General features: G+C 36.9%; 1 long non-coding RNA gene across 1 annotated transcript; it reads left to right on the top strand.

The window, feature by feature from the left end:
- The first annotated feature begins 356 nt into the window (after nucleotides 1-356).
- Nucleotides 357-2,969, top strand: LOC131254877 (uncharacterized). Its single transcript, XR_009175978.1, has 3 exons — nucleotides 357-470; nucleotides 2,263-2,341; nucleotides 2,452-2,969. It is a non-coding gene; the product is annotated as an uncharacterized LOC131254877 (long non-coding RNA).
- Nucleotides 2,970-9,251: the final 6,282 nt, after the last annotated feature.

The following is a 9,251-nucleotide window of genomic DNA, read 5'->3' as shown; positions in this document are numbered from 1 at the left end:
TTCCCTCCCCCCCCCCCCCTCTCTCTCTCCTGCCCCCACTCCCCTGATTCCCTTCCATCTCTCTCTTAGCATCTCATTCCTCTCACGAATCTTCCAAAACCCAAACTCTCTATCTGAAATCTTCTCTACTTAAGGCTGCCTGAAGTGAAGAGATTGCTCCAGGTTTTGAGAGAGTGGTGAGCGAATAAGGTCTCAATGGTTTTTTGTTCTCTCTCTCTTTTTGAATCTTTAATGGTTTTGTTTACTTTTCTGGATTTGGAGTTTTACGGGAGAAGATTCACTAGATCAATTGCTTCCTTGGATTTCTAGGGTTTTGTTGTTTCTATGCTCTGTTTCTCTCTCTTTTTTCTCTCCCCAAACCCCTCTCTTGTTCCCTCGCTCTCCCTCTCCCTCTCCCTCCCCTTTCAATCTCTATGGAGTGACGCCAGTGGTGCATCTATTTGACCAGTGATGTGTCTATTTGACCAGTGGTGCATCTCTCTCTCTCATTTTGATTTTGATTTTTGGGGTTCATTTGGGCAATCTAGACCGTTATCGTGCTCGGCTCCACAGTGGATGAAGCAATGCCTCAAATCATCAAATCCAACACTTAAATCTATGGCTTGACCATGTTTTGAGCAATGCTAGGGCTAGGATAACATTTCAGCCTCTTTGGAGGTTTTTGAATTTTTGGGGCTCATTTGCTGGGGTTTCTCAAAGAGAGACCAGATCCGCTGCAGTTCTTTACAGTTTGAGCTTAACCCAAAACAAGATGTGTGGGGCCCACCATGGTGTGCATGACATCTAATCCTTTTTCATGTGCACCCTCATGTTATCCAGGTGTCCAGAAATCAGGCTGATCGAAAAATCAAGTGGGCGACACTGTGAAATCATGTTTATGACCTCTAAGCCACACGATGAGGCCTGCCTGAGTCTTGTAATGGCTTGGTTTTTTGGGGAGCTATCTTCTAAATGGATTAGATGGCATATGGAAAAAACACAGTGGGCCCCACTGGTGAGTGTCCCCAAGGGTGCTTTTGACTGTCATATTATTGAGTTCATCTTTGGCTTTTGTTTTCTCATATTTGGATGCTTTAAATATCTTCAAGGAATACATATGAAGTTTCAGATCACTAGCTTAGACATCTTGTTCTTCAACTAGAGCATCTTAGACTATTGACAAAGTGTTATCTTATGGCCTATTTGGATGCCTATAAGTTGGGTAAGTGGGAAGTGACTTACAGGGAAGTCACTTGCAGGTGGTGTTTGGGAGAGAAAATTCACTTGTAAGTAACTTACATCCTGTTGGTCACTTACAGGCAAATCTACCAAAAACCTGCAGGGGGATGGGGGTGAGAAGTCACTTATAGGCGCAACAGTTGGATTTTTAAAATGAGGGAAAGAGGGAGAAACGCACCAACCCACCAAATTTAGAACTGTGAAATCTGATTGTTAAGATTGCCTGCTCAATTAGTATTTGATCTTAGCCCAATCATCAACAACATATGCTTGACTCCCATATGCCCATGCTTAGTAAACAACAATCATCTAAAGTATTTTGTGGGAGACTTCCAAATGAATTATAATGTGGGAGCGCATGATCAACTGACTAAAGTGCTCCATTGTGTATGTGATGCAAAACAAGTTTGATGAGAACTTGTTTTTCCTTGCGGCTTCCTGAACTAGAATCATTTCATTGGTTCTTTTTTTTTGCTACAAGTTGATTGACTTTTATTAGTAACAGAACTCATCCTAGGTTTTCCTAATTGCATTTAATCCTAGTATCCATTTTCATTAATTTCTCGTGTGTGACTCATCCATCTTATACTATTTTATACATGAGTGAAATATAATTAATGATATACATCTATCGACACTTTGTCATTAATCTATTGAAATTCTTGAAAGCATAAACTGATCAGTGTCATTTTACCAGTAGCAGTAATGTACCAATATCACTTTAACCGGTAAGGATGGTATGTCATGGCTTTTCCCACAATGCTAATCCTTTTCTCTTTAGTAATTTTCTAGAATTTATGTTGAGATGTATTCCCAAAGTCAAGTAGAATGGTGGCATTTCCGTAGGCTCCAGTGGACTTTGCTTGTTGGAAGCTCAGGATGGTTTACAATTTGATGGACCATCAATAACCACATATTTATTCCTTCAGTTAACTTCAATTTGTTTTGGAATCAGTTGGGATGCCTATATATGTTTTATTGACATAATTGTCATACATTCTCTTGCATATTGATCACTTTTTTTTTTTGTTAACAATGTGACAGGTTGTTCTGTCTTGTATTGAGGGAAGCCCAGCTACTCGTGCTGGCATACATGAAGGAGATGAGCTGATTGAGATTGATGGTAGACTAAACAATGCACTTTTTTGGCCTTTCTGACTGTATCCATTACTTGCTAGATGGGTGCATTTGGAAGTAAATTCATCTAACATGTTTGGCCTTCAATATTTACAGGGCAGACGCTTGATGGTCTTGATGTTGAGGCTGTAGCACAGAAGCTTCGAGGGTTGTGTTGAGACAACATTTATAATAGAACTTCACAATGTAATGAGCCTTTCTTTTTCGTCATTTTATGATAACATGGTGTTCACCAATAGTTGCTCCCATTAAGGTTGCATAATTTAGCGTTATCCATCGCTAATATTTATTATTTTTACTTTTCCAAGTTCTACATCGCTTTAAATTGAAGCATGCCTTGTTACTGGTTAACTTCTATTCTGTTTTCTGATATATCAATGTTCTCTACCAAGGTATTCCGTAATGGTAACGGTGGCTATAACGGCTACCACCGTTACCTTTACGATACGGGTCACAACCGCTGTTACATCTCCCATAACGGCCGTTACATTCTATTTTTTTCATTGAAAGAAAATCAGTGGATCCCTGAGTGTGGGTCCCACTGTAATGTAGGTGCCTTAAATCTATGCTACCCATACGTTTGGACATATCATTTTAGAGTATGATCTAAAAATGAGTTTTATCCACACTTTCCATCCATTTTTCCATATCAATTTAGGGTACAAGCCCAAAAATGAGTTAGATCTAAAGCTCAAGTGGATCACACTGCAAGTAAGCAAAGATGATAATGACAATCACAGTTGAAACCTTCCTACGGCCCACCGTGATGGTTGATTGCTATCCAACCTGTTCTTAAGGTTACATTTTGGTTATGGCACGTTTGATTTTATAACCGATAATTTGAATCATAAGCTAGGATTACTCAATAACTTTAATGTTTGGGACTGTCACTCAATTGTTTTGGGGTTTGATATTTGAGGATGTTTCTTAATACTTTGCCATCCTATCACACTTTAAGAGTCAGTTGGAATAGCATGCAATATGGAAGGTATTACTTTAAGTGGGATCTCTCTCTCTCTCTCTCTCTCTCTCTCTCTCTCAACTATGTTAGTTCAAAATCCTTCCCTTAGAGGACTTAAAACTTGTGTTTATTTCGAGAAATGATCAATGATTTCATAAATCGCCGTTGAGCATTCTTGATATGACTGATATGTGAAGTTGGCTTGAAAGCAGTTCACATTGTATAGATGTAATACAGGATGTAACAATCTGTAAATTTAAAATGGGTGCATGTAAATCAATGAGAGTGTGCATAAACATCAATTCCCTAGATAGAACGATCCATCTAAACTGCACTGTTTGATTTGAACTACTTATATGCTGCATATGCAATTTCATAGTAATTTCTCAGTATTAAACACTAATTCCTTAGATAGAATGATCTATCTAAACTGGACTGTTTGATTTGAACTACTTGTATGTTGTATATGCAATTTGTAAGTAATTTCTCAGTATTAAATATCAATTCCTTAGATAGAATGATCCATCTAAACTGGACTGTTTGATTTGAACTACTTATATGTAGCCATGCAAATTCTAAGTAATTTCTAAGTACCTGAAATGTGTGTTGGACCTACTTGAAAATCTAGACAGATAGATTGTTGAAGTGTACCACTGCAACTCAGAGCACTGAAACTTATAATGATCTAAAAGCACAGTAGCATCTCCCAATACTCTGTTTGACAAATGCTCTAGGGATAAAATTACTATCAATGGGTCGTGTTTGAGCCCGTTAAAATCAAAATTTTGAATAGGACTAGCCCATCAGGCCCAGCCCAAACAATTCAAAATCCATGACGAAGCCAACCCCAAGCCCGTAAATTAGACATCCAAATCCCAACGATTGTATAATTGACTAATTGTATTACATTGTTTCTTCGCTTTTCTCATTATTGTGCATTGTTTATAATTAGCTTAATATGTATTATATTTTTTTCTTAAATCATTATTGTGATTTGTTAGTTTATATTTGTGACTTGTGAGGCAGTTTTTTCTCAAAAGTCAGGCAGTTTTACTCGGTGAACCACAATATGCAAAGTGAATTGACAATCAAATGGATGCTTTCTATCCATCCATTTGTTCTATATGCTTTAGCCCACCTGAGTTTTGAAAGAGCATGACCCACCTAATGGAGCATACCCGGATTTGTGTCGGAACTATTGGGATGTTGAGCGAGGGTCCCTAGAAGGTGGGAACCGCTGTTATGATCATGATGAAGTAGTCCATTTCCTATGGACAGCAATATGAGTGACCCGGTCATTTGGATAGACTCGTGTTTATGTATTAACTAAGAATTGATGGAGCAGACCCGGATATGCATCGGAGCTATCCGGATGTTGAGTGGCGGTCCTTATAAGGTGGGAACCGCCATTATGACCATGATGAAGCTATCCATTACCTATGGACAATAATATGGGTGGCCTATCCATTTGAACAGGCTCGTGTTTATGTATTAGCTCGAAATTGGAGTAGACCCTAGTATGATTGTGTATTGTATTGGAAAGAGCATGAAAATGTTGAAGAGTGTCCAGAATATGGAGAGTCTATGTGGAAGTATAATGAAGTCAAGTATAAGAAAATCCCATAAAAGGTGTTAAGGTACTTCCCATTGAAACTCAGATTGTAAAAATTATTTATATCTCACAAGATATTTGAAGATATAAGATGGCATAAGGAGAAACACATTCATGATGATAGTACACTGAGGCACCCCGCGAACTCTGAAGCCTGGTAAAATTTTGACAAGCAATATGATTGGTTTGTAAAAGATTCTCGCAATGTTCGACTAGGTCTTGCAAGTGATGGTTTTAATCCGTTTGGTAATATGAGTAGCTTATACAGTATGTGTCTAGTGGTACTTATGCCCTACAATTTACCTCCTTGGTTGTGTATGAAGGAGTCATTTTTCATGATGCCATTGCTTATTCCTCGACCCAGGTCACCCGGGAATGACATTGATGTGTATTTGTGACCGTTAGTAAATGAGTTAAATGAGTTGTGGAGTCAATGTGTATAGATGTATGATAAATTTGAAGGACAGACATTTCGATTGCATGCAACGATCTTGTGGACAATAATTGACTTCCCCGCGTATAAGAATTTATTTAGGTGGAGCATGAAGGGAAAGTTGGCTTGTCCTACATGTAATATTAAGACTTATTCATTATCATTAAAGCATGATAAAAAAATGTGTTATATGGGCCATCGTCGCTTCCTTCTGAGCGATCATAGTTGGCGAAGGAAAATGATGATCTTTGATGGCAAACATGATCATAGGTTACCACCGAAAGAGTTATCTGGAGAAGATGTTATACAACAATTGAGTAACATTGGAGAAGTTAGATTTTGTAAGATACCGCACTTAAAGAAGAGAAAACGTACAGTATTGGAGTATAATTGAAGGAAGAAGAGCATTTTTTTAGTTGCCCTATTGGAGTGATCTGAAATTGTGACACAACTTGGATGTCATGCATATTGAGAAAAATATATGTAACAATATCTTCGGAACATTGATAAACATAGAGAAGAAAACAAAAGACAGTTTTAAGGCTCGATTGGATCTACAAGCAATGTGTTTAAGGAAAGAGTTACACTTGCAACTACATGAAAATTTATAAACTATACTAGCAGCCTGCTACACATTGAGAAAACTAGAAAAAAAACATTTATGTGAATGGTTGAGATCGATGAAGTTTCCCAATGGATATGCGTCAAATATCTCTCGGCGGGTAAACACTACGGACTGTAAGGTAACAGGGATGAAAAGTCATGATTGTCACATCCTTCTATAATGTCTACTACCGGTTGCGATTCGTTGATTCCTGAGTAAGGATATCAGTACGACGTTAATTAAGTTAGGGATATTCTTTAAGGATTTATATTCGAAATCGTTAAATGTAGAGGTTATTAAACAATTGGAGACGGACATTTTCGTAATCCTTTGTAAACTTGAAAGAATATTTTCACCTACATTTTTTGATGTCATGGTACACATAGTAATTTACTTACCACACGAGGCGAAACTTGCAGGCCCAGTACAATATCATTGGATGTATTCGATCGAAAGGTGGTAGAACCTATTAAAATTTTTATTCATTCCATAAACTACATATATCAATGTTTTCATGCGTATAACATAATAGTTTTATATACAGATACCTTCACAGACTAAAACGATTTGTGAGGAATAAGGTACGTTCAGAGGGATCAATTGCTAAGGCATACATTGATAATAAGTGCTTGACATTTTGCTCCATGTATCTTCATGGCATAGAGACTAGATTCAATCAAGAAGATCGGAATGCCGACGAAAGGCAGGAGCATGAACAAGGACTCATATCTGTATTCGCACATAACGTTCATCCTTTAGGATCCCTGACGTTTTAGGATATGGACCTTGGGGATCAAGCAAAGAGGCGGTGGTATGTGTTGCATAATTATGAAGAAATAAAGTCGTACTTAAAGTAAGTCTTCCCTCGATAATTGTATCTTTATATGCGATGATCTTAATGTTTCTTGCTGATGACGTGCCAATTATGTGTAGCAAATAAATCGAGGAGATAAGGTCCCAATACCTTACAAATTATGATCAAATGCATCAGGATCAGTTTCCAGAATGGTACTCAAAACGTATAAGATTTCACCTTGTATCTCACCACACTTAGAAATTTGTTGTATTGCACAATATTTTAACCTAAGAAAATTCCTAAACAATTAAATTCTGTACGTGATAATAGATGAAGATGTTGCGCGCTAGCAACTCTGCGAATGCGTCTGATCCACTCTACTTACTGGCACGCGGCCCTGATAGACGTGTATCTAGCACTACCAGAAAGCTGGGCAAAGGCTACGGATAAAAGCCGTAGCTAAATCCCTATGGCTACGGTTCAAGTCCGTAGCACGACCGTAGCCATAGGTCTTAAAGCTATGGCTATAGATTGCATCCGTAGCCATAGAAATAATAAGAACGGATTAAATCTGTGGCCATAGCTTCCATAGCTCTAAAGTATCTATAGTTACGGATTATGTCTGTAGCTAAAGGTAGAGAGAGAATCGTAACATTAGGCTGAAATTATCAATAGCTATGGTTTTCAGATAAAGGGCTACGGTGAATAGCCATAGCTAATGCCTATTTTTTAAAAAAAAATTAAATAAAATATAATAATGGTATCTCTTACCATTATAGTACATGCCCTGATAGATCAACTCATATAAGCTAATATAGATAAATACTTCAGGCTAAATCATTCATTCATTCAATCAAACACAATCATTCATTCATTCATTCAATCATATACAATCATTCATTTTAATTCATTAACAAAAGTACAATGCCAACATAATAGTTATATGTCTATTTAAAGTTCTCATTAACCACAAGATCCAATGCCTTCTCATAGTCAAATACTTTCTCAACAATCGTAAACGAAAACTCCATGGATGTGCCTCTACTAGTTATCAATTTGCCATCAACTAACACCCTATTCTCAGCTTTGCTTTGATCTAAAAGCTTAGTACACATGGCTGAAAACCAATTTCATCATACAAACAATGTAGTCATATGAAAAAGCTATGAAAAAACAGAATACATCAACCATTTCAGCTAAACTCAGCCTATGAATTGGGTAGCGTCATTCACGTAGTCAAAGTGTCCATTAGTAAAAGTTGGGGCGCTTCAAAACTCCCACCTCTAGTGGGGAGAGTAATGCCTTCAACCAGGATCTACACATGTTACCCCAAATATTTTCTAATTATCTAACTTAAATATTAAATCATGAAGTCAAGTTGAGCTTACAGGCTTTTGAATTATGCTTGATAGTAATGTAATTCCAATTCCAACACCAATCCGAGTCCATTGATGAATATGCACAACTTGGATAGGCTGATGCTTCTGTTACCTGTTGTAAATGACATAAATAAATAAATAAATACATGAGAAGAAGAGCAACAACAACAAATTTAAATAAAGATAAGCCTAACACCAAAGTCATTCTTAGTCGTGCATCGGTAGCAAACACATCGAAACAAGCATGTGCACTACTGCCAACATGTTATGCAGACAGTAATAAATTTAAGAACTAATATCCTTTTCCACATAGTATCATTATCATATCAAATTTATTTAAGATCAGATAATTTTATTAATCTTTGAAAAATTGGCTTACTTTAACCGATGTATGATTGGGTGAAGGATTGTTTGTTGGAGTCACAGTTGGCTGATATGGAAAATTCAAGCCACCACTGTTTCCAATATTATTGAAGTCAGGCACTGAATGGGATGTTCTTATTATGGAAAAGAGATGGAAGTTTTTTAGGGGAATCCTGCTTTGATGAACCCAGAAATTCATTATTTTCCATGATGAAGCAAGAATACCTGCATTGTGTAAACAATCTTTGCATACATTGTTCTCTCCATTGGTGTCAAGTGTCAATAGAAAGAAGAAGAAAATAGAAGGAAAAAATCAACAAAGTAAGAAAGATGGTTTTAAGCAAAATAAAGCTAGACAAAATAGTTTCTTCATACTGTCAGTTTGTAACCCTCTCTGCAAATCTGCAAAACCATTTACCAACTGTTCTATACAACAACAATTGCTCAACTAAACCCTTCATACCCCAACAACTGTTCCATATACTTCAAAAATTTGCTACCATTGTTCCATACAACAACAACATTAAGATATATTTAAACAACAACTGTCAGTTTGGAACAACAACTTCCATTGTTCCATTGTTCCTTAGAAAATCTGCAAAAGGATTTTCAATGGTATTTAATGTATAGAAAATCTAACACCATCGTTGTGTGGAAAAGGATTTTTGAAGGAACTATGGTAGCTAACATTCGGCAAAAGGATTGTTAGCTATACAACAATGGAACAATGGAACAATCCTTTATGAAA

This window comes from Magnolia sinica, chromosome 1, assembly GCF_029962835.1.
Source record: "Magnolia sinica isolate HGM2019 chromosome 1, MsV1, whole genome shotgun sequence".
NCBI classification, from domain to species: domain Eukaryota; kingdom Viridiplantae; phylum Streptophyta; class Magnoliopsida; order Magnoliales; family Magnoliaceae; genus Magnolia; species Magnolia sinica.
The sequence above is the reverse complement of the archived record's forward strand: the minus strand, read 5'-3'. Positions and strand labels throughout refer to the sequence as shown.